This window comes from Coptis chinensis, chromosome 3, assembly GCF_015680905.1.
Source record: "Coptis chinensis isolate HL-2020 chromosome 3, ASM1568090v1, whole genome shotgun sequence".
Taxonomy (NCBI): Eukaryota; Viridiplantae; Streptophyta; class Magnoliopsida; order Ranunculales; family Ranunculaceae; genus Coptis; species Coptis chinensis.
Genome location: NC_141458.1, coordinates 51,516,612 through 51,543,036, shown reverse-complemented (window position 1 = coordinate 51,543,036; position 26,425 = coordinate 51,516,612). Strand labels below are relative to the sequence as shown.

The 26,425-nt window shown below is 36.1% G+C and overlaps 1 pseudogene; it reads right to left on the bottom strand.

Moving 5' to 3' along the window:
• Positions 1-16,315: 16,315 nt before the first annotated feature.
• On the bottom strand, positions 16,316-20,549 carry LOC147509952 (secreted RxLR effector protein 161 pseudogene; annotated as a pseudogene).
• Positions 20,550-26,425: the final 5,876 nt, after the last annotated feature.

Here is a 26,425-nt window from a genome sequence, read left to right as displayed (position 1 = left end):
ATCATTACCAGGGCCATACTTACACAGCCCATTACCGCAAAATACGAACCACTATAACCACTCCCCATCATTACGAAATTCCTACCAACTCTAGTCATACACGCATCCTTGATCTCAGCCACACATTTGTACTCATCAGTACACGTGTTGCACATATCTATATGCTCGACAACTATAAATACGCCCTACATGAACTACGTCAGACCTGATTCTTCTCTCCCCCCAAAATCGAGAGATAGATACGTAGGAAATTCGCTCAACAACGAACTCAGTCTTTTCAATATTTAACCCCCTTCTCCTCCTAATCTTGTATGTAAGGGAAGACTAAAACGCACCTTTACAGGGGTCCGTTCCTTTGAGAGAATCCAACTTCATAAACTCGTACTAAATTATGGGTAGGTTCTTCAAGTTATATCACCATAGCATACTGTGATGGTGTGGTGGTGGCTGTGATATGGAGTGGAGATGGTGGCGGCTCAGTGGCTCCGATACCAAAAAAGTAAGGTAAAAGGCTTGTCAAGAACAAAGAAAGAGGCCAATCTTTTATAATGTAGAAGATGACAAAGTAGAATATCCTATGTTACAAATATGGAAAGAATAACCAATGAAATCAAAGAGAATATCTCATATATTCTCCAACATATCCAACATATCTTGGCGATGATGATGTTTCCTTGGCTGAACTGAGAAAATGTTATAAGGAACCCAGGAATTTGTCAGATGCCGGGGTGGTTGCTGGAGATGGTTATGTGCGAACCATAAACGATTTTGATAGGGTATGTAGCTGATGCAATTTTTGTGATTTTGTTTGGTGAACTTTTCTTTAGGACTGTTTTATGCAAATTTTTATTTTGTGCTAACCTCCCCTCCCCTCCTTTTTTCTATATAATCCAGAATCTTCTTGAGAAAATCGTGGAATTTGTCCGTGAGTCACCGCAGTGGATGGCCAGTATGGATGCTAATATACAAGCAAAAGAAAGAACTATGATCATCGAAGCTGATATTATGAATAGATCTTCTGAGGTAATATACTGGGAAAGAGAGTAGAATTGCTCCGTCCGAGAACTTGGGAAGTTAGCCTGGTATTCACATGACGACAGATAAATGACTTATCATCAGGACAGATTATTCTGTTCGGTCTGTTTCTGTGCGGCACAAAGTCTTCTGGAGATTCACAATAGCTGACATTGATGTCTCTATTCTTGATAAAGCAAAATCGTCCAGCAGTTTTATTAGATGTTTACACCATGAAAAATCAAGGAATAGTGGAGAAGATTGGTCCACAGAACGCTGTTGACTCTGAACTTGATGCGGACCATACCATTGTTGCGGGAGACCTGGACAGTTACGAACGAATTCTTAACTACATAGAAAATGTACTTAAAGCACTGGAAGCCACAACAAAGTACAGAAATGCTCTTGAAGCTGCTATTATAGGCCAGAGAGACGCAGAAAATGCAAAGCCATATCCTCATTTCAAAGGGTCATTGAATATAGTTTCCAAGATATATGAAGGAACTAATATGATAGTTGTTAATGCAAATTCCAGTTCAGGTAAGTTTGGTATTAGGAATGGAGACAAGTGTACAGTGATGGAATTTGTGGAAGTGGAAATAGTAAAACGAGCTCTGGCTTCTTGGCACCACGGGCCAAATTAACAGTCCGCGGTACCAAGAGGGGCAACTATTATGGCCTTATTTAGGCCTATGAGTCCCATAGGTCCGAAATATGAAGATTGGGATATTAGGCCTCCAAGTGGATCCGGGCTCAGCAGTATAAAATGAAGAAGATGAGTGAATAGAAAAAGGGAGAAGAGAAAAGAGACAGATTTTTAGGTCGTAACAGTTATTTTATCCAATTGTTGGAAGTAATACACTGAATTTTGCGTGTAAGTTGGCAGGGAGTTCAGAAAAGGTGGCTGATATTAGTTGTTTGTAATGGAACAGTTGGTCGATCCTGTATTGAGTGTCCATTTTGTCTGCAACTTTGATTCCTCGCACTTGCTTTGGCCCTCGCTTGATATAACATTTGTGTTTCAATCTCTGTTAAATTTCGTGGTACATGTTTTTTTATCCAATCGTTGGAAGTAATATACTGAACTCTCCAAGTAAGTTGACGGGTCTAGTTCAGGAAAGGTGACTGATCATGGTTTCATCAATCTAGTTCAGAAAAGGTGACCGATCATGGTTTCATCAAGGAGGACTGCGACCACAGAGGTTAAACCTTGGATTCACAACTGGTTGCTTTATGTCCAAACTTTTACAATTTGTGCATCAGTGCATGCAACTGGAATCCAAGGGTACTCTGAACTCGAATCCAACTCTTTTTCACCCATCTTAATTCTCACTGAGCTCTTGTAATCATATGGTCTACTGGCAATTCAACAAAGTCTTTGGTTCAATTTAGTTGCCAAGTCCATACACATAGGATTCCCTATCAAGCAGACAATCAGGCAACATAATCCAAACCATTTCAGGCCAAAGTTCTTTTGGCAAATTCACCACTTCAACCCACACTGGTAATGTCTTAATCATAGTTTTTTTAGCTTCCACCTCCCTAGACCACTGCCTGGTCAGTGATCGCAAAGAATTTGCCTTTGGTTTTCCAGTCCTTCTGTAAATAATCATGAACTAAAGGAAATTGTAACCTCCTTTTCACACAAAAAAAAAACGCCCAGGTTAACAATCTCATTTGGAATGGTTGCAACCCTATCCACTACATTAACACTCACTCTCTTTAAGTGTAGTTGAATTGTTTGAGTTGTGTTACCTTTGAAAAGTGGGCTCCAAGCATTTGCATTTGAACACAAATTCGGGAATCTCACACCTTATGAAGTAGAACAAACATCCATCAGTTGCGCACATTGTTCTCTTGAGCTCAAGGGTCCGCTTGGTTGGATGTAAAAGTTGGCAAATTTGGAAATTATTGTTTTAGAAAATTTTGTTTTGGAAACTTGTACAAAGAATTTTTTCAGATTTATACATGCTTGGTTGAATTTTTTTTTTGGAGGTTTTAGGGTTCTTCATAAATTTTAGTGAAAATTAGAGAAGAGTGGGGAGGAAGCTCAAATTTCGCGAGATGAATTTTCAATTTTGGACATATTGAAATCAAGTGAGAGGAAGAAGACACAGAAAAAAAAAGCTGCAAGGGTTTTAGAAAGTTTTGTTGCCAGTTTCAAATTGTAAAAATATCATCGCATTTTCGTAGTTTTAGAAATATTTCTATGGGCCCCACCCAATCACAACTCAACCAAGCAATGGGAATTATGGAAACACGTGGAAAACTTTTTAAAACAAAGTTTTATCATGTTTTCTGGCTAAACAATGAGTCCCCAAGGCTCCGCTTGGTATCAAGGAAATAGATGTGTGGAAAGTTATAATTAAGAAATATTTGCTCTGAAAGAATTTCAGAACAAAATGTTCCATAATTTAGCCGGTGCTCGGTAAGGTAAGTGAAATCAGTTGTTGAATGGGAGAAAAGATCGGGGACGAAGGGTTTTCTTGTTGGGGAAAGTTTTCTCGCGTTTTTCGAGTAAACAAACCCACAAAAATTGTTGTTTTGACAGTTTTCACTTTTACTATTTTTCCCCAACTGTTAGTCCAAAATGGTGGACTAATAGACTGTCTGCCTTTTCGTTCCAAGTGCCTACCTCTCCACCTATTACATCACTGCCTCCTCTTTGCTCCTATGCTCGTCATATTCCTTTAACACCAAATTAAAATAAGTCACCTTATCCATCTATAAAACCAAATAAAAATAAACCACCTATCTGATGAGTTTGAAAAATATGATGGAGTGTAGAAAAGTGAAGAGAAAGATTTGTGCAAAACCAAAATCAGTTAGTTGCTTGAAGGAAAAAAAAAAGTTTCCAAAACCAAAATTAGTTAGTTGTTTCAAAAAAATAAAAAATAAAATAAAAAAATAAAAAAAATTTCCAAAAGAAAAAAAAAAATCAAAGTTAAAACTCCAAAAAGTCAAATCAAAGTGAGTCAAAAAGCCAAAAAGGGCCAAGTATATAACACTATTTAGAAGCAAAAAAATAACAAAAGGTTTTCTCTAGTTGAAATATTTTGAAGACTCTATTTTTTCAAACTTGTCATTTTTTATTATCCATTATATTTTCTTCTTAATTACTACCTAAGCCCCACAACACCTAATAAAATACCTCTAGCTCAATTAGAAATATGATGGTTTGATAATAAGTATTAGATGTGATTGATCGACCTCGGCTCCCTTAGACGCCATTGAGATTGTGAGGAAGTGTATGTCCACTGCATACTGGAGTGAGCGAAACTTGAGTGGAAAAATCATGAGAGAATTTGTGTCTTGACATATCCCTATGGAAACATATTTAAAGACGCTATCTAAAAGTTCCAGAAAAAATAATGCATGTACATTTTATAGTATAGCTCATTGCATGCATGCTTGTCTTTAGATAATTTGATTATTATGCATATATTAGTTTAAGTTTCAAATGAATTAATCTCTATTCACCACTAATGAGATGTATAGATTTCTGAGATAAATTAGGGAACAAGACATTTGTTATTGAGTCGTTGTACTATAGATGAAGTTTGTGAGTATCTTCTCTCACGAGGCTATAACTCGTCCACTAGGAAATTTCTAGTGGTTTAAGGCATTCTTGCATATGGTCAATGAAACCGCACTCCGCGAAACGAGAAGTAGTTAGGTTTACACATTTTTTGGCCACTTATCTGTTTTAATTTCTCTTCTTTGCTTGAGGGCAAGCAAAATGTTGTTTTGGGGTGGTGTAATAAGCATCCAAAACTGTGATTTAAACCCATTAATAGTATTTAATTTAGGCCAATTATGTTACTAATAATGTGAATTTATCACTGTTTGTGTGTTTTTGTAGGTTGCATACTTTGGAATTGATTAAATGTGAAAAGAGATTAATTTTGCATGGAAAATAAGCTAAGTTGATTGCTATGAGAAATCCATGGACTAAAGCCAAGTTTCAAAAGGAAAAAGGCCTTGAAAAAACCCTAGTCAAAGCAGTCAAGCAAAAGGCAACCCCAGTAGGAAAAATGCTGAAAAGTCAACAAAACTTCGAATGGGTATATCTTTCAACTCAAACCTCATATGGATGCACATTATATGTCAAAATGACATGATTGAGAATATCTTTATAGTGATATCAAGCTCATTCACACAAGACCAGTACAAAAGTAATTTCCAACAGTTTGGCCTATTTTTGGATTTGACTTAATAGGCTATGGACTTGTTTTAGCAGCCCAAAACTTGGCTTGCAAGTGTAATTCTGAAAATTTTACCCTAAATATTTATTCTCTATAAAAAGATATGAAGAAAATCCCTAGCTATAAGATCCCATCTTCTAGCCTAGTTTTAATTATTTTACAAGCTTTTCTCCAATAAAGATCATCTTTTTATTCATTAGTATAATTATGTCGAATTATTATGTTGTTTATTCTTTAGCAAATCCGATGATTCAAGGCTAAACTCACATTAGGGGGAGTTTGAATGAAGCTTATAGGGGATTTAATGTGTTTACTTTTATTTTGTTTTAAAAACTTGAAGTTTGAATCTCTTTCTTACTCTAGAGATAAAGGGAGATTGATTTGAACTAGAAGATTGTAAGTTCATCTAAAGATAAGTGAATGAACTCTATTCTCATGCTAGTTGATTATAGTCTAGAGATAGAAATAGTTGATTAGGAATTCTAAAAATTGTAATTATACTTGTATTGGAGCATTGCATGATCGTATAAGAATTAGGTTTTAACAAAAAGTGAAACTAAGCATGTTAATGAATCAATAGGTGCATTTTAATCATCTCATATTCTTCTCTATATTTGAATCCAGTTTTTATTAGTTTTAATTAAGTAGTTTAGTTTGAATCCACTAGTTTTAAAAATAGTTTAATAGAAAAACCACAAAAATCTTTTACTCTCCATTGTTTTCTTATAGGTTTGATTAGTTTAATTTTAGTCTTAAAGTTTGAGTGTGGAACAAATCTTTACTAGATCTATATTATTTAGTAGTATAAAGTTAAAGTAAAGAACTTGATTTAAACATAGAGTTTGTTGGAATTTTAGTAGTGTTTCTAGGATTAATATACCTTCATCAAATTCGTGTTTATTAATTCTCTTTAAAGTAGTATGTGTTGTACATGATTATGATATGGAAGAGAACGAGAACGACAAAAATCATGTTACCCTCGTTGTAGAGGAGTTGAGTTCCATAGGAGCAGCTGACTCTTTAATTCGTATTCTTAATCAGTGTGAGAAAAAGTGACCAATTATTAAAAACAAAGGAATAGATCGATCTAAAGTCATTTAATATTTTGGCAATTTGGCTTGTGGCTAACAATAACTTAGAACAAAAGTGAGCAAGTAGTAATGGAAGGTGGGGTAGTTTTGAGCTTTTGATGTTTTGATGAAGGAGGAAGAATAGGTAAGTAGTAATATTGTCAATGCAAGAAAGCCGGCAAAACAAAATATGAAGTCATTTCACTTGGTAACAAGGTAATAAGTTTCCTGTTCTTATATAGCCTTGATTTCTGTTTCTACGTTCTGAAATCATTTGAATACATTTCATTCTCTTTGTCAAATCACTAAAAAAAAGTTTACATTCTCTTGGGGATCCACTTCAACAAAAAGGTTCAGTTGCAACGCACTCTTTTGCAGCGCTCAAAATTCGTTGGTAAAAGATATCTATTGTGACACATGTAGGCGTCCCTAATAGTTTTGCGTTATGTCCGCCTCAGCTTTACTTAAACTTACTTATTGCCACGCCTTTTGAGTGAGCAATAGGCGTGATTAATTATTTTGGTAAAAGAATAAATAAAGTTTTTTCTCTTTACCTTCGCTGCTACGACAATGGCGTCGCTGATGGTCTTTTTATTGGGGCGGGATATTCTAATTCAATCAAATTTTCTCGCAGGCCTTTCTTATTATTGGATTCCAACCCTAAAAATTGGAAAACCTCTCCCACCCTCTTCTTTTCTTTACTGCCACCGAGTCGTCTTCATACAAAAAAAAAATCTTCTTCATCTTCTCCTCCGGCGCAATCAAAACTAAGGTGTTATTATCTCTTTGCTTTCTTTTGATTGAATTTGAAAGCTTTAATTTTGGTTAATCCTTGACACTATTAAAGCATCGACGTTAAAACTTTCATATTAGAGTTTGGGGTATCCTCCACCACGTTAAAACTTCGACTTTTGCATATTCCACCACCACCGTTAAATCTAAGGTAAGCTCCGACTTTTCTATAATCCACCACCACCGCCGTTAAACTTGTTATCTCTTAGTTCAAAGCTTAATTGATCTCTCATTTGAATGCATTTCATTTTCTTGGCTTAGATATTAAAAAATTGTTTCATTCTCTTTGTGCGAAATTAGTTTTGATGGCGAACAACCTTGTTCATTAATTACTTATGAAATTATTTGTTATATGGTAAAGTTTGTTTGGCACATGAAAAACAATGTGCAAACATGAAAATTCCTAAACAAGCAATAACAATCCTGGACCATAACTCATTGCATTTCCTTTCAGGGTGACTACAACTTATCGTCGCATATAATGTGATCGCAAGTTGAAGGGAAATATAAACTTTCAAATTGAAATGGTTGCAACTGTAAAAATATAATATGTTAAAGCCTGAATCCTAAGTTCCAGTTATAACATAGATATCAAGCCTAATATAAGGGAGGGGTTAATGTGGTGTTCAAATATATACACAATTGATATATATGATAAATGTGATGAATTTACAATATAAACATCATGGTTTTGAACTAATTAAGATTATTTTGACGGCAAAAGAGGTCTGCGCCAGGGCGATCCCATCTCCCCATACCTATTTGTTTTAGTCATGGAGGTTCTGAGCAATCTCCTAAACCAAGGAATGAGTTCTAAAGCTTTTCTCCCCTACTCAAAGTGTAAACAGAGGCAACTCTCCCACCTGTGCTTTGCGGATGACGTACTCTTGTTTTGTAGAGGTGAGCCGACCTCTATTCATGCAGTCAAGGATATTCTCTCAGTTTTCTCTTAGGCTACTGGGCTGAACCTTAAATATGCAAAGACAACTATGATGACTGGCAGTATGTCGTTTGAAGAAAGTAAGGAGTTGACAGACATCCTAGGCATCACACTTATCTCTCCCCCAGTTTCATACTTGGGGTTGCCTCTGACCTCTGCAGGGCTGGGCATAAAGGAATGTCTCCCCCTGATTGAAAAGTTCACTGTGCGCATCTCCAACTGGAAGAACAAATCCTTATCCAGAGCAGGAAGGCTACAACTTGTGTAATTGTGTAATTTGTCCTTTCGTCTTTTCAAACTTATTGGGCACAAACCTTTGTGTTACCAAAGACAGTCCTTCAAAGAGTTGGGAAGATTTGTAATAGATTTCTATGGGCAGGGCCAAACATGAAGAGGACCATGCACCATGCTAGTCACGCGACTCTAAGGCTAGAGAAAGAACAGGGTGGATTGGGGATTCTAGATCCTCTCACATGGAATAAAGCTGCCATATGTGGGTTAGTGTTGAAGATTGCACAGAAAGGAAACTCTTTATGGGTCAAATGGACATGGGACCAACAAATAAGAGGAAGGAACTTCTAGACTATGAAGGTTCCGACAGATTCATCGTGGGTGTGGAGAGGCATTCTGAAGCATAGACAACTAGCTATGAAGTTTGTAAAATATTTGATCGTAAATGGGCAGAGTACAAGCTTCTGGCATGACCTTTGGTGCCACTCTTTTCCTCTAATCCAAATGGCCACTGCTCGAGCCAATCTAGGAGAGATCATTCCAGAGAATGCAAAGGTAAGTGTCATTATAGAAGACAATCATTGGAACCATGTGATACAAGGGCTACCTGATGGGGAAGTTAAGGATCTAATCATGGGAATAGAAATTAACTCCTTCTTAGACAAGGACACTGCTATATGGGGACCAAGCAGTACAGGGGAATTCAATGTCAAGTCTGCTTATGCTGTTATCAAGAACATCAAACCGAAGGTAAAATGGTTCAAATTGGTGTAGGGGAAGTTGTCGGTGCCACAACATTCCTTTACTACCTGGCAAGCTTTCGCTGGATGCTTACCTACCCAAAACAGGTTGAAGCAGAAGAAGCTCCTATCTCAGTCGGTCTGCATTTTATGCAACTCTCATGAGGAGAGTACGTCACATCTCTTCTTCGACTGCCAGTTCTCGAAGGCAATTTAGGAGGAAGTGAAGGAAAGTATGGGCTTACCAAAGACAGTCCTGGGGTCACGAGAAGAATGGAACTACCTGTTGCGGCTGTGTAGATGCAACTCTATGTTCTCAGAAGTGGTTAGGACCCTGATTTGTGCTGTAGTGCATGCCATCTGGTGTGAAAGGAACAGGCGAAGGCAAAAGGGATGGGTCAAGACAGCAAAAGAGGTCAGCGAAAATCTAAAACACACTATGAAGGAATGCTTGGCCAAATGCTTGATAGAAGTGACCAACAATATCCAGCTGAGAATTCTTTTACAGAGGTTGGGTATCTCCCCAAGATACCAACAGAAGGAAACCAGGTGGTGTAGTTAGGTAAGACTAGAAGTTGGCAAGCTGCTGCTTAACTCTGATGGGTCGGTGAAGGACAATATCGCGAGATATGGTGGACTGATAAGAGATGAAGACGGTCAAGTGAAGGTGGCTTATTATGGCAGATCGAGACATATCTCAGTCTTATACCAGGAACTACAAGCTATAGTTGCTGGTCTAAAGGCTGCTCTTGAGATCAGTGCGAGGTACATCAAAGTTGCATCTGATTCTCTTAGAGCTGTAAACATAGCAAACGGGAAGGAAAAAGCACCGTGGCACTGCAAGAATCTAGTAGCTGAGCTTAAGAGCCTTAGTAGTTTGTTTGTGTCTATCAGAATAGTTCATATTTTTAGAGAAGGTAATAGGGTAACCGATTACTTGTCTAAAGTCTATGACTATCCGGATATGGATGTGGTGTACTTTATACCTCCCCTAGACTCAATTCTAGATTCTATTGTAAGGGAGGATAAAGAAGGAACTGTGTACCCAAGAGTTAGCTGATCTATGAATAAAGGTTGGGGTATCCTTAACCCCTAACTTCTTCTAAAAAAAAAAAAAAAAAAAAATTATTTGTTATGGTGGTTTCTATCCATGATAGAGTTTGTAATTCATACTAAGTAACATGATTAGAAACTCAATTATGTTGGATTAAAGTTAACTATGGAGGATTCCTTGTTAAAATATTTTCTCTCAAATGGTTTCTAACACAAAAATCAAATATTTAATCTTTTTATTACATTAGTAGTACACAATGCACAACCAATTTTTAGCAAAATTGATTTTATCGTAATTTAGATTATTTAGATATAGATATTTTACTGTGATTATCAAAACATTTCAGATGTGGAGTAATAATACTCTTGTTTGCCTCTATTCTATTTTATATTTTCTAGACTAAGTATAAATATTTTTTAAAGACCAATTGTTTAATCAATGTCATTGTAAACATACAAATAACTTGTTTTTCAGTATGGCTTTGTGAGAATAGGGATCTATCAAGTCTATGATGTGCCTTTATGTTCAGGGGCGACCTTGAGATCGATCTTGCAAAACGTTTTTTTTTATGCATTTGAAAGTAGTTGCAATGGGTATGTTGAATTTGTTATTTTAAGGTTTGGGTTTCGATGATCAAGTGTTTTCATGAAATGGGATTTGCTCATATATTTTTTTTGTGAAGTTCTTGGTGGTTTCTTGACATTTTGGTGATTTGGGTGTCTTTTTTTACCTTGTTTGGTAATGTGGGTATGCTGCATTTCGCTGGTGTGTGTGTGTGTGTGTGTGTGTGTTAAGTTGTGCAGGTGTGTGGTGGTGTGTGGGTGGTGGTGTTGCTGTTGTGCTACTAGGTCTGCGTGAGTGGTGCAGGTCTGTGTGCATTTCTTTAGAATTTTGTTGTTGTTGTTGTTGTTGTTGTTGCCAAACAAGAACTCATGTATTCATTGTTTCCTCCAGTAATTTGTTATGGCATATATGAGATACAATGGATCCATAAGCTCAAAATGGCAGAGCGCTCAAATAATTGAGGGGTTTTAATTAGCATGTTTAGCACGTTAAGCTAAGTCCAATGGCTCTACATCCCCACAAAAGTGGTGTGATTTACAGCGGTTTATACTTTATCAGTATTTTACTCTCCATATATAGAGACTATTTTTGTGCGGAGTGCATTCTACGCCAGTTGAAATGGCATGAAATGAAAAAACCCAAATGGTGCCATTTGAACTGGAATCATTTTATTGTGTCCCCACCAAATCATATGCTAATTATGATAACAACGAATTACTACACTACCCCCACTACATCTATTTTACTACGAATGTATCCTTTTACTCATTTAATTAAATTTTGCAGTGTTTTTGCGTAATTAAAACAAAGTTTTCTAAATTAATTGACAATCATAAAATAATACAAGTTGCATAACATAAAAAACATTCCATTATTACAACACACAAATTAAAATTTCATAAAATAAACACAACACTTCCAAAAGATATACAATTTCAATTGGAATCTTCGTCGCATTGGGTGAAGTCCAAGTTCCTTGATACACCAGACATACGTGCTTGCATGTCCAAGTTAATTTGACATTTAATCCTTTTATACCGCATTTTCCCCTATGGTGTCATATCTGAAATATTTACGCTCATGATTTTTGACTCCCACTCTAATCTCGCAAGGGCTGGCTCTTTCTCTTTTTCTTTACCAAGTGAATAATTTTTTTTCACTAGATTCGTAAACTTCACAGGTTGTTTTCCCGTGGTCACATGAGTCTTCAATAACCTCCATCGCTCGTCAAGAATATTCTTCAGACTGGATGCATTTTGTGATTCAGTGATGTAGTTGGGTGGTAAGTAAATCAAAAAGTATTGATGAGGTTCACCATAGATTGTTTGGAAGATGAATTAGTGGGAGTTATGAAGGAGAATAAGTAGCATTGTTAGCTTTAGGACTTGTTTGTATTGACTCAACTTGTATTGAATGAACAACTTAAAGGAAACAAATTGATTGATAAAAGAAAACTTGTTTAATTAAAGATGGAAACATAAACTTCAAAGAATTAACTTGATTGAATGATTGAAACATGAACTTGAAAGAAAAAGTATTGAATTGAAGAACAAAAAGTAAAACAAACTTGAATGTATGTAAATGACTTGAAAATTAAATCCTACACTACTCCTACATGACACTAGAATAAGTCTAGGTACTTTCTATCCTCCTACTTTTTGGTTCTTATACCTCTACTTTTTACAAAAGTCTGATTTGCCCTCTCCCTCTACAATCAAGACACCTCACCATGGTTGCTTTATGCTTTTTCATATCTTCTTGATCAAGCTAGGTTTTAAGCAAGTCTTCTTTTGTATCAAGGCCATCAATCTATAGTCTTCTGAGTTAAGGACGTGACTTTCAGTTCTCTAGTTTTGAGTTTTTGACCTTTGACTTTGACTTTGACTTTTTAGCACTTTTTCATAGCAACTTCGAGTCTTCATAATAAGCATAAATAAGGCTCTTTTTGGTGCTAAGATGCAGCTTTTATGATAAGTGGTCTGAAATGCTCTGTAACTTGAAAAAGGCAATAAAAGCTATGAGTTGCCTTTTCATTATGTGTAAGAAGGGCTATAATGCAGTAATATAAAGGTAATAAAATGCACATTTGGAAGCTAATCACCACCCCCAAATAGCATTTTGCTTGTCCTTAATCAAGGATGAGAGAAACAACTAAGATCACAAATGAGTGATTTACTATTTATTATACTAATCTCATTTCGCGGAGTGCGATTGCATTGACCATATGCAACAAGACCTTAAACCACTAGGAATTTCCTAGTGGACGAGCTTTAAGTCTCATGAGAGTTTTCAAGAGAAGGTACTCACAAACTTCTTCTATCTAGTACAAAGGGTCTTGTTTCCTTATTTATTCTCAGAAGTCTATACATCTCATTAGCAGGGAATAAGGACAAGCTCCTTTGAACTTAGAATAACATATGTACAGTAATTTAATCATCTAAAGATAAATGTGCAAATATGAGCAATGAAATGCAAAAGCAGAGTCGTTTTCGAAACTTTTGGAGAGCGTCCTTAAGGTGCAGTCGGTTCTCACAGGGATATGTTAAAACACAAACTCTTTGATATATTCACTCAAGTTTCGTTCTCTCAAATGCAGCGGGCATTTATATTCCTCACATACAAAAATGACGTCCAAAGGAAGTCGGGGTCAATTAATCACACTTGCTACTTATTATCACACCATCTTATTCCTAATTGAGCTAGAGGTCTTTTGTTAGGAGTTACGAGGTTAGGGTGATGGTTTAGAAAGAAAAAACAAGGGAAAAACAAAAATATGATAAGTTGAAAATATGGGTCTTCAAGATACTCGTAACTAGAGAACAACCTTGTTTTGTTCTTTGTTTCCGAATTGTGATTCATTCTTTAGCCCTTTGGCTTTGTGATTCCATATGATTTTGAATTTTTGGGAGTTCTAACTTTGCTTTTGTTTATATCGACTCCTTTTGATTTTAAACTTTTGGGAGATTCGATTTCTGACTCCTTTGATTTTTTTGGAGTTTTGGTTTTTGATGGGTCTTTCTTTTTTTCTTTTTCTTTTTGAAGCAACTAACTGATCTGTTTTTGTACAAGGTCTTCTCTTCTCTTTTTTTGATATCCATCCAATTCTCAACTCGTAGTTGGGTAAGCTTTTTATTGTGTGTTGTAACAGGTCAGGGATTTATGGTGAAGAATAAAAAGGCTTTTAGAAATTGGTGAAAGCTCAAAAGATGTAACTAGAGGAAAACTATCTTTTTGGGTTTTTAACGTTTATTTGACTATATCGATCCAAAAAAGGCCTAAATTCTCTCCTATGATATGGCGTGGTGATCAAGCAAGTGGAAGTGTGGTCTTTCTATCCGGACATCATTTGTGTCATCACTCAATAATCATTCAGATGAGGCTCTTGGCTAGATTCTCACAGGATATGGAACTTAATTGTTCTAACCTTGGTCTCGGAAACTCACTGTTATATATAATCAAATGTTTATGCATGTCATTTATGAAAAGATGCATAAACTATTATACGTATATTAGTCTAAGTTCGAAGAACGAATTCTTACTCTATTGCTATAATGATAATGAGACTTCTAAACTTTGTATTCATCATAGAAAGAAACAAGACTTTTAATACTAAACAGAAAAATATTTTTTTTGTTTTTTTTTTTTTTTTTTGAAATTTTTTTTAAGAAAGGAAGAAATATACTACTATATCTAATATAAGGAATGCATAGTTTTTGCAAAATGTTACTACCAAATAGAAATATGCCTTGTCCTCAAAGTATGAAGAGATAAGGAAAGATATTACCATAGAAATATGAGCAAAAACGGCGATACATCTGTATTCTATTCTTCATGATGAAAATATGCCACCCCCAAATAAGTTTGGGGCGAGGGTTATTTGATATAGAATGAGAAATACATGGTTTATTGGACTATGGATAATTATTCTACTATGAGCTTTTTGGGTTTTTGTATTTTTGAAAACATATGTAATATAGAAAAGAAAAATGGAAAATTTTGGCATGATGTTATAGTACGTACCTTGGAATTCAAATTTTATGCACGAACATTACATTGTTTGTTCCTCTTGAACATATATGTTAGTACACGATCCTTTTTGTCCGTTCCCCTTTCTTTAACTTTGTAAATAATAGTATTCTAATCTCCCAATTCTTGCAATAAACGAAGATTAAGAAGTTTTGTATACTCTTGCTGGAAAAGGCTAAATATCCTTTTTGTACATTTTTTTTGACATTTCTCTCTCAACACGCCAAGTAAAGATTAAGTTGGGTGCAATTTGCTTAGACTTGGTTTCTGCTACTCTTTTATTCTCGCGCAAATGGTCCATAACCTTTGAGTACTGGTCAACAAACTATTGAAGAATGATAGTACTCCCAAAGTATTGCTTCAGCAATGAATTGATGTTCTCGCTTCTTTGAGTTGTTGTCATCCCAGCACAAAAAAAAATGCATACATAAACTTGGGCCCATTTTTCACGTGAGTTGTACCAAGTACTCAACCAATTATTTTCTTCCAATCCAAATTCTTTAAGCATGGCTTCCCAATTCTCTTAAAACTCACTTACTGTCTCTGGTTCATATATCCATTTCTTGAACATCGTATAAAAATTTTCGAACAAACCAAACCTTTTTGCGTAGGTGCCAAGGACAAAGTTGATGACTATTTTATGAGAACACATCATCAATTGCATTAGAAATGGTCATAGCTTGATCAATGAAAATAGTGTTGGAAAACAAGCAAAAAACAGGATTAACAATGAAAATTGGAAGCTGGGGCACGGACTAGGTCTCGCACTTTAAGGTATTGTGGGTCTATTCCTCCTGGTATAGACAGAAACGGAACCTCTAGGATACAACAACCTCTGTAAGCATCTTGATGATCACTGCACAACAAAAACCAAAACCAGAAAAGAGAACAAGAACTAATAGTCTACTGCCATTATAAAATAACCAACAATCCCCCACTTATTTTAATAACAAAAATCAAAATAAAAAATTATGGCAGTCACTATCAGTTCCAATATATCAAGCATAAATAAAGGTGTCCAAGACTTAAACCTTTACGTAGTGAAGACTACTCAAAGTATAAGATCCATAAGTGACAAAGTCTTGAACTTAGGTCTTATGTATACAATGAGTTATCATCACGCATAACATACTCATTGTTCTCTTTCCAAACTTGCACATTAAAGGCCATGTGCTTCCATCCTAGATCTGTGAATGATCAAGAGAATCAGCCCTCATTCTCATAGAAAATGGCCTATACTTTAACATTTACTAGGTGAGTTCTATCAAGAGTGCTCCTGTAGCTTAGGCACTCCGTCCATAAGGACCATAGAACTTCATTAAGAGTTTTCTTATAAAACTACAACCTCTAATCATCGCTTCAGGATCACATACAATTTATTTATCTAAAATTTGGGACAGATAAGTACTATTGCATGTCTTATACTCAAACATTCTATGACTTGTTCTTCTCTTTGAACCTAGTTCTTGGGATCTCCAGTCCCTAAGTTAGGTTACCATCATATACGTTTATCTTTCAATAGGCTTCAGTCCCATACTTCTGGCAGTAGTCCACACTTTTTCTCTAGCTAGAGCTTTAGTAAATGGATTTGCAAGATTATCACCAGATCTCACAAAATCAATAGTCATTGCACCCTTAGATATGTAATCCCATACAGTACTATGCTTACGACGTATTTGTCATGATTTACCATTATAAAACTTGTTGTGGACTCTCTCGATAGCCGCAATGCTATCACAGTGTATCAAGGTAGCTGGTACCGGTCTATGCCAAACCGGTATGTGAGTGAGTAGGTCCCATGACCAACCAGCCTCCTCACTTGCACTAGCCAAAGCAATCAGCTCATACTCCATAGTAGATTGTGCTATAATGGTCTGTTTCTTGGACTTCCAAGATACAACACCTCCACCAATGCAAAACACACATCCACTAGTAGCCTTAGAGTCTTCTGAAAGAGTATTCCAATCAGCATCAATATACCCTTCAAGAATAGCAGGAAATCTCTGATAATGAATACCCAATTTGATTGTTTTCTTTAGGTATCTCATTAACCTGCCTACTGCTTGCCAATGTTCAGCACTAGGGTTACTAGTGTATCTGCACAAAACACCTATTGCATAGGTAATGTCAGGTCTTGTACAATATGTAGTGTACCTTAAAATTGTAGGAAAATAATCTGCAAAAAACATGATTAACAATGAAAATTAGAAGCTGAGGCGCGGGCTAGGTCGCGCTCTTTAAAGTATTGCGGGTTTGTTCCTCCTAGTGCAGACAAACACGGAACCTCCAGGATACAACAACCTCTGTAAACGTCTTGATGAGTACTGCACAACAAAAACCAAAACCGAAAAAGAGAACAAGAACTAATAGTCTACTGCCATTATAAGGGAGAGAAGTTTTTTTTAAAGAGAGGGAAGATGCGAAAAACAGGTGTGTTTGGTCTGCTGTAAAGCCTTGTGTATATAGGCTCGAGAGAGTGTAACGTTAACTCTCAATTGTCAACTCTCAACGTTACAGTCAAAAAGTAACGTTCCTGATATCCACACTTTGCAGTATAAAGATTTGGATTCTCTACTCCGTTCGGTGTAGACTCAAGTCCTTACTCACGTGTCTTCGTGCGTTTAGCTCGAGTAGGGATTCAAACCAACCTAAAGTCTAGAACAGCTTACAACTTTCTTATGTTCTTTAGGAAACTAGTGAGTAAGTTCTTATTTTATGATTAGTTATACTAAAATTACTTAACTATTTTTTTTAGATTCTTAAAGTTACGAAAACATGCACACTAAAACAAGGTAAAAATCGATGTATAGAAAGGTGTGGAGAATTAATTCTCCTAATGTGAAGACACACCTCTATTGTTTGACTCTAGTTTATTGTCTCTTAATCTTCCTAGAATTCATAGACAAATCCTAATAAAGATTATATTTTTGATCCCTAACAATATAATTCATCTCTTATATCATATTGTTAGCATAAGGAACAAAAACAATGACTTATCTCTAAGTAATTACCTTAATTCCTAACTAGACTCTACACCAACTACCATTTTGGGGTAGGATATAAAGTCTAGTTTATTTTCTTAAACAACTTAACTAGAAAAATCAACTAACAAGGTGGTTCCTCACATGAGTATCATTAACCCCCGACAAAGGAAGGGTCTAGCTCATGATCATGGGCTATGTATTATACTATTATGAAGGAGCAAGAAGAAGAAAAAGAGAAAAACTAACTTGCCTTAAGGAATTGAGATTTTATTTAGAAAAACAAGAGTTTTCCTTCATTAACACTATTACAAGCATTTACATCCAACCAAAAAATTAAAACTAAACTACAAGACAAGGAATGAAAAAGTAAAGCCAAAAGAGAAGTAAATGAAATGCATCCCCCTTGTTTTGTTTTCTTGCTCTATATGAGAGCATTCTCCTTCCATCCCACGTGAAACACACACACACATTTATTTCCATCTTATCCACAAAATCAAAACAAAGTGACACTTTGCTTTGTTTTCACTATTAGCACTTAATCTTATCTAACCTCATCAATTATATGCAAGGTGTCACTTTTGCACCAATTATTTACTCCTTTTGTCTTGTCTTGAATGATGGCTCATCAACTCTTACAGGCCCGCATGGTGGGTCCATGTACTGTATCTAGTGGTGGTCCGGTCTTTTGGCATTTTTGTAACTTCCCACCTATGCATAGAGTTCATCGCACTGATAGTCTGAGCAGCTCACTTGTTGCATTCGGAGTCCTGGGTCAAGAGATATGAGCTTCGGTAGTTTGATGCTTCTGTGCACGTAATCCCATTTCTGACTGGATTCTGTACTGTTTGAGTCTTTGGGCTTTAGTCCGGATTTGTTGGGCTTCACATGGGCTTGACCAGAAAGCTTATGTATACTCCCTATTTTGTGCTTAAATGTTGGCTTTATCATTATTTTTACGTTAGTTGCTCCAACCTGCAAAAGCACAAAAATGCGATTATTTCATGATTATTAAGCACAAAATTAACCGAAATGTTATGTCTCTACAGGGGTTTATAATACAGTTTTGGGTGCTTATCACACCACCCACAAATAGCACTTTATTTGTCCTCAAGCAAATAAGAGACATTAAAACAGATAAGTGGCCAAAATTGTGCAATCTAAGATAATTCTCGTTTCGCAGAGTGCGGTTGCATTGACCATATGCAACAAGGCCTTAAACTACTAGGAATTCCCTAGTGGACGAGTTATAGCCTCATGAGAGTTTTCCAGAGAAGATACTCACAAACTTCATTATACTACAATGACTCAATAACAAAAGCTTGTTTCCTAAATTAATCTCAGATATTTATACATCTCCTTAGCGGGGAACGAGGATTAATTTCTTTGAAACTCAAGTTAATATGCATACAATAATTAAAACATCTACATATGAACATGCATACAGTGAACTTTACATTGAAATGCACAAGCAGGGTCATTTCAGGATCCTTTGGAGAGCGTACCTAAATGGGTTCTTATAGGTATGTGTCGAAATACAAATTCGCTCATAAGTTTTCCACTCAGGTTTCGTTAACTCCAGTGTGCAGTGGGCACACGTTTCTCACATACTCGATGACAGTAAGAGGCGCTGAGGTCGATCAATCACATCTACTACTTATTATCACACCATCCTACTCCTAATTGAGTTAGAGGTCTTTGTTAGGGCTTAGGTGGTGGTGTAGAAGAAAATAGAAGTGGAAAATCAAAAATGATAAGTATAAGAGATCGAATAACGTCTTCAAGATATTTACACTCGAGAAATCCTTGTTTTCTTTTCATGCTTCTACCTGAGTTTTCCTACTTTGCTCTTAAGCCTTTGTACTTATTTCACACACTTCTTTTTTTTTTTTTTTTTTTTTTTTAATTAAGGCTTAAGAAACATGATTCTATTTTTCTTTCCTAAAGCAAGTAACTAACTTTTATTTGGGACAAGTCTTTCTCTTTATTTTTCTACATTTCATCCTATTTCTCATACTCATCACCTAGGTAGGTTCTTTTATTTGGGGTTAATAGATGGGTAAGGAATTTTTTGTGAAGGTGAAAGGTTTGATGAAAGGTTCAATGGAGTGACTAGCGGTAAAATTTGTAAGAGGTAAGAATTTTTAGCTATGTCGATCCAAAGAAGGCATAAGTTCTCGCCTAGGGTTCGAATGATGATCAAGTAAGTAGACGCGTGATTTTCTCTATTTGGAAAAACTACTCCTCTATGTCATCACTCACAAATCACTTATATCGAGGCTTTTTTGTTAGATTCTCACAGGATTGATAGCTTAAATAGACTAACCGTGGGTTCCAGAAACTTACTGCTATGTACAATCGATGATACTCAGTGCATGAATAGTCATGAAAAGATGTAAAAACTATTACGTACGTATTATCTTAAGTTTTTTAAAAATGAATCCTAATTCGAATGCTAATGTGAGACTTCTAGACGATTTTCATCATTTAAGAGGAAACAAGACTTTGTCACTAAGTACATTTACTAACAAGAAAATAGAAACTATATACAGCTTACAAGTTGCCTAATTTTTGCTACAGGTTTAAAGCATTCCCAAACTGAATGATGCTTAATCCTCGAAGTATAAATAAATAAAGAAAGAAATTATCTGAGAACCGTGAGCGAAATTAGGGATGGATTGCTGGAACAGAAAGTTGTTATAACATAATATATTATACAAAAATAAACAAAGAAAAACAATAGCACATGAAACACAACTATTTACATTTAGATATATGTACAATACCGTGCTCAAGTTTACCATCCAGGATGTGGTGATGGTCTAGCATCTTCTTGAGTGAAATACATTTCCTTAGCATCATGCCAAAAGATAATGTTTTGCCAAATGGTGGCCCATTCTTGTTCACCGGATTCGTTCAAAAGTTTCACCATCTTATCATCGTCCGGATAACAACGAACATGGCTCAAGTACCGTGCAGGACGTCTCCATTGCCTAAACCTTAATGAACGAATGATTTTGTTTGCTGGGTATATAGAATCTACCTTGACCCAGTCATGAAAAGTAGCTAAAAATTGTGGGAAATGTGTATTCATAATTTGGAAAGCGGTTACAGGTAAAAGTATATACTGATCCCGAACAGTGCGAGCTCATTTCAGATTGGAGATAACATAGTTTAAGATATCAAAGAATGTATGACATTGAGCAAGTGCATTGAAGACTACACAGGCAGCATCATTGGCGGTCAAAAAATTCCAATCTCCAATGTTTAGAAGGACAAACAACATTGCATTCCCACGTTCATGGTCATGCTAGCTAAGGAAATAGTGATGTCTGGCCATCTGCGAAGTTCAGTGCCTTCTTCTTTAATTTCAAGACCATCATCGTATGCTGCGTGAAAAGCAAGCCATGAAAATGAACGAGTAGAGTTGTGAAAGATGTATAGTCATGTTGTTGCCGGCTCATGATATGGAAGATCCAAAGTTAGGGCAAGCGTTGGCTCAGAAAAGATATGGTGTGTGCCACCAACTTGGATTGTGAACCCGTCTAAGAAGAAGTCGTGAGAAGTGTTGAATGCTGGTGTTTCTCCCATATTGGCATAAAAGTAGGCAGCCAAACTTGGAGAATAAGTTTGGTCAGGGTGAAAAACAAGTGAAGGCCACTCGATGTTAGTGATGTAATCACGGAAATGAAGGCCATAAGCATTGGAATCCATCATAGCCTAAAAGAATTGCTCAGGAATGAGTTTCGGAGATGCCATGCTTGATAAAGATGCAACGTGTGATGAAGAAGCCATGTGTGATGGAGTAGAGCGATGGGTAATGCAAAGATTCCTAACAGACTATCAATCAGTGTACGAGAGGAAACGTCCAAAATGAAGTAGCCACGTTGCGTATAGCAACGTGAGAGTCCTATCAGAAGGAAATCAAGTATGTCGCCCATGCTTAATGGATATGGATATGTATGAAGAAAAATGTCTGATAAAGTTTGACTGGATGGATGACAGAGTATGGAAGAAGATAGACCCCTCCTATAATCAAATTAAAATAACATGTTAAAAATTTGATTATTGGATATAGCAATGTGAATTATGACAATCCTAGTAGGTCTAGCTTACAAAAGAAGACACAAAGATAAGAACAATATTAATTAAAGGAGCAAACAACGAAAAACTTAATTAATAATAATAATTTTAACTTATTTCATTTTGGGAAAGTTGAGTTTTGTTAAAACATAATGCAGCCCTTTTTTTTTTTTTTTTTTTTTTTTTTTTTTTTTTTTAAACTAAGAAGAAAATCATGGATCACGATGATGATGAGGATGGTGAAGATCATGGACAACACTGTTTAGTTCATCAATTTGTTGGCTGAGCTAAAGTTGAAAGACCCCCTGGTTAGCAGAGAGCGTAGTTTGATGCTCCATTAGGAGAGCGTGATTTTGCAAAGACTGAGAATGATTTTCCAAGATTTCCTCCTGTTCAACATCGTGTATTGCATGACGTTCCTGGAAATCCATAAGACTTGTGATGATGATTTCTTGGCGTGTGTGTAGTTCCCACATGCCTTGATAAAGAAAATGAATGCCTTCCATGGGATTAAAAATGTCATGCATGGCATCTTCAGCAAAGAAATGTTCAGAGTTTGAGCTTTGGTTGTCTTGTTCATCTATCATAGTATCTAGAGTCCAAAAACCAGCTTCGCAGTCTGTGTGAAGTACAATAAGGCCCGCTTTTTGAAGAGGTATTTCTGGATAAATAGGTGGATAACCCCAACGCATCATAATTTTCGTAACTAAAGTAGGCAGAGGTGCTAACCTTTTTTTAGGCCTGGTAATCAAGTTCCAAAGATATTGAATTATGCAAAAATCATTGCTTTGATTCTGCATAATCCAAAGTAAGTGGAGTTGAGGTTTTGTCACTTCAGTTTTTTGTGATGTACCTGCCACATTGTGTCCTAACAAGTGGAGCACAGCTCGTTGATTCTGTTTCAAAGAGCGTTGAAGGACAACGTGATGTCTGTTTCCGATTTCACCACGAGGTACAGTGGCTTGTAGTAATTGTTTGACGGTATCAAAAGGTGAATCTGGAATTTGGAATTTCGGGTTATTGATTGGAATTTGAAGTATGTCGGAGATAATTTCCCTAGTCAATTCAAATCGCTGTCCATGGGCATGGAAATAGAATTTACCACGTTTAGGTCCACTATATTGGTAGAACATCAAAACCAATTCACTGGAATAAGTTGTTTCTGAATGATAAAGAAGAGGCATCCATCATCGACGTACAATTTCTATGTCAAAATATGGAGAAAACAAGTCGTCATCAAAATTCTTCAAATAATTTTTCTTGGGCACTATCTTTCTTGGGTGATCCATTTGAAAGTATAAGTGAGGGAAGGATAATGAAGAATGCGTGAAATGAAAATGGCTCGAACAAAGAGATTTATAGCCAATATATGAGCTTGTACAAATCAAAATGCCACTTGTAGTTAGATACATAATTAATATGTGAAAACACGAGTGAACCATGTGTTGTTGTAACAGCAACTATGGGTTCTATAGTAGGTCTTTTCATGTTAGATTCCCAAAAACAATTAATGAGGTATTAAAATGATAGAAAATACGGAGGAAGGTTTCACAGGGCAGTTAGACCTACACGTAATTTTAGAATTGATAATCATACCTTAATAATGGAAGATGGATAGAATAATCGAGCTGCGTGCTCGACAATTGTTTAGGTGTACCGTATAGCGTGCGCGATCTTTTATGAACACAATGAGTTGAGATTGAATTATTTTCGTGAGTTATTGATTTTGCTTCTTTGTTATGGATTTGCTAATTTTTTTATGTTTATGATAAAGTAAAAATACGATTAATATACACAAATATTAAATAAATAGGGGACTTCTCCATTTAATACGTAACCCATACAAATGTTTTGAGAATTATTTAACACACCATAGTAATATACAAAGCGACAGAGGGGAAAAGAGATGTAGGTTACATAAATATAGATATTCTGAAGGATGTTATGCATGATTAACAGTATCATAATGATAAATACTGCTATCAGGGCAACTGTGAATGCCCCATCACGTTGCTCTTTGTTGAATTTCTTGATCGGATCCATTACGTTGAAGAAGATGAAAATATATTAATATTAAGTTGTGGAGAGTGAGAGAATGGGGTGAGTGAAGTTGGATGAGGGGTGTCAGATTTTATAGGTGAAAATCTGACTGTTTAATTTGTGAATATCTAACCGTTGGGATTTCTGACCATTTGGAAATCTGACCGTTCTGTTTTATGACCGTTGTGCCTAGTGAATCAATGTGATGGAGTTACTATTTGAATCAGTCCGTTGGGCTTAAAGAGTAGGCCCAATGCATAAAGGAACAAACTAATATATTTATAATAGGAAGACAATAATTAATAACATATTTAATTTCCCATTATGTCCCGAACTGGTCCTAAAACTTCAAACGTGAAATCTCAATTCGTTTCAACTCTAAATGGAACGAGTAAGGTGCCAAAACGATCGGCATTAAAAATGCCATCCAATGGAATATGAAAAAGGCACATTGAAACTTTTTTTGGGGTGGGCCTTATGTACAAATTTACAAGGGGAGATGAATATATTAATAACACAGGAAGTCCAGAAGAAGTACCACAAACAGTAAAATCAGGCAACTGTCATGTCGGCTCTGGAGCGAACCCAATCCAGCCAGACTGTGGCTTAACCTATATATTTTGGGGGCCTAGGATTCAGCATGGTACCATCCCTGACCAATGTGCAATGGTCTAATAATAATAATATTACCCTTAGTACATATGGTATAGCCTCAAACTGCCTCGAACTGTAATCAAATAGAAAATTGCTAGGGGTTAGCCTGGTGAAATCCATTGCCCGTCCGAATGAGGAAACATCCGATGTTGCACGTCACGACTTCTCTTTGTGCACAATGCTTAGTGCAAAGGGAAAAATAAAAAACACGAATATATACATATTGAGTCTTTTAACGTCAGATCCTCATGACGAATGTGAGTCTTTTCACTACACCATGATGGGATATTTGCAACACGCACCTTTTTTAATTTGCTTTGCAACGGTTATTTACCGTTAGCAAGTTGCCAACGTTAAATAAGCGTTGGCAATGTTGTAAAGTGTTGCTTTATTTGGGTGAATTTTAGAAATTAATTGCTAATGTTTAAAAATCGTTCGATAAGTGTTAGAAATTAAAATTTCACGAAAGAGGGAAACAAAAAAAATCGCGCTCTATTATTTCGGTCTAAGTATAAAACATAACTTTCTTTCTCTCCTCTCTCTCTCTCTCTCACCCCCGCATTTCAAGATCCCTAAAATAGATATCGCACTCCTCAAATTTTTACTTCTCTCTCTTCAAATCCTTGAATCCGTACAAAATTAATTTTCGGTGGATCTTGCTGGAAACCAGGTCATTTTTTATCATTTGCCTTCGAATTTGTTTATAACTAGAAAATCGATTTTTTAGGGTTTTATTTTCTACTTATTTTTCCAGATCTAGTTTCTTTCTTTGCAAAAAAGAATGCAGATCTGAAAAGCGGAAAATGAGAGAAATAATTAGTATTCATATTGGTCAAGCAGGGATTCAATTTGGTAACTCATGTTGGGAACTCTATTGTCTCGAACATGGAATCCAACCCGATGGTATCATGCCTAGGTATAATCTTTCATTTTTACCATTTTTTAAACTTATTTGCTCGATTTTATTTCATTTTTGTTGTGGATATGGATTTGTTAAAGTAGATTTTTTTTTTTTTTTTTTTTGTGGGTTTGGGAATGATGATGGTGATTGATTATTGAGAGTTAGATGTGTTTGTCAGCGCAGGTTTGTATCACCGGATATATAGTGTTGGTGCAAATATCATCGCAGTAATTTCGAAAAACAATATATTCTACTTTTCGAAAAAGGTTCGATGCTGTTTATGAGTAATGCAAATGATGTGTAGTTTATAGTTCATGTGCTATGTGCTTTGCTTGTGATGTTGTAGTGAGAGTGAGAGTGAGAGTTGTATTTGTCTTGCATATGACGTTTTAGTAGTTGTCTTTGTGATAGAGCTTACGTCAACTTGTTGTAGTGAGTAGTGTCATGGGGTTGTTGCGCATACCTTGCTCTATAAAATACAACACTGAAAATGACTTTCTGATGATGCCTGGGTGTTTGTGTAATTCTTTCTTTTGTAAAGTGATTTTTAGCTCTTCTGTATATGAAAATATGTCCCAAGGACTTCTAATTAGTTAATATCATTTTGTCGGTTTATGTGTTCATTAAATGGTTCTGTTTCATGTGGGAAAACTAGTTCATCTGTTAGCTTTGACTTGTTTTGGTGAAACGATCGAGCAGTCGATGAACAAAGTAACTAAATGGTTAGTGGTGCAATCTTGCTTCTCGGCCCATGTGAGGGGCACTTTCTTGTTTCCCAAAGACTAACCAATAGTTTGGGGCACCCGCAGTGGTGCTATTTTGGAAAGGAGGTATGAACCATCAAACTGTCTCAAATGTTGACTGCATCTCTGTGGAACCTAAACTCATATTGGTAGGTTGGGAGTTGTGTAGTAGTTATTTGATATTTATAAGATAAATGGAATCTTATCACTACAAGAAAATGGACTTTTTGCCACGGATGCCCTGTATTTTTTGCCACGGTTATGAACCCTTGTTGATTCGCCCACGATTATTGACCGTAGGCAATAGTTTTCACTTCATAGGCCTACTTAAATATCTTTACCCACGGTTTATCTATTTCTTGGGCCATCCGTGGCAGCCACGAGAGA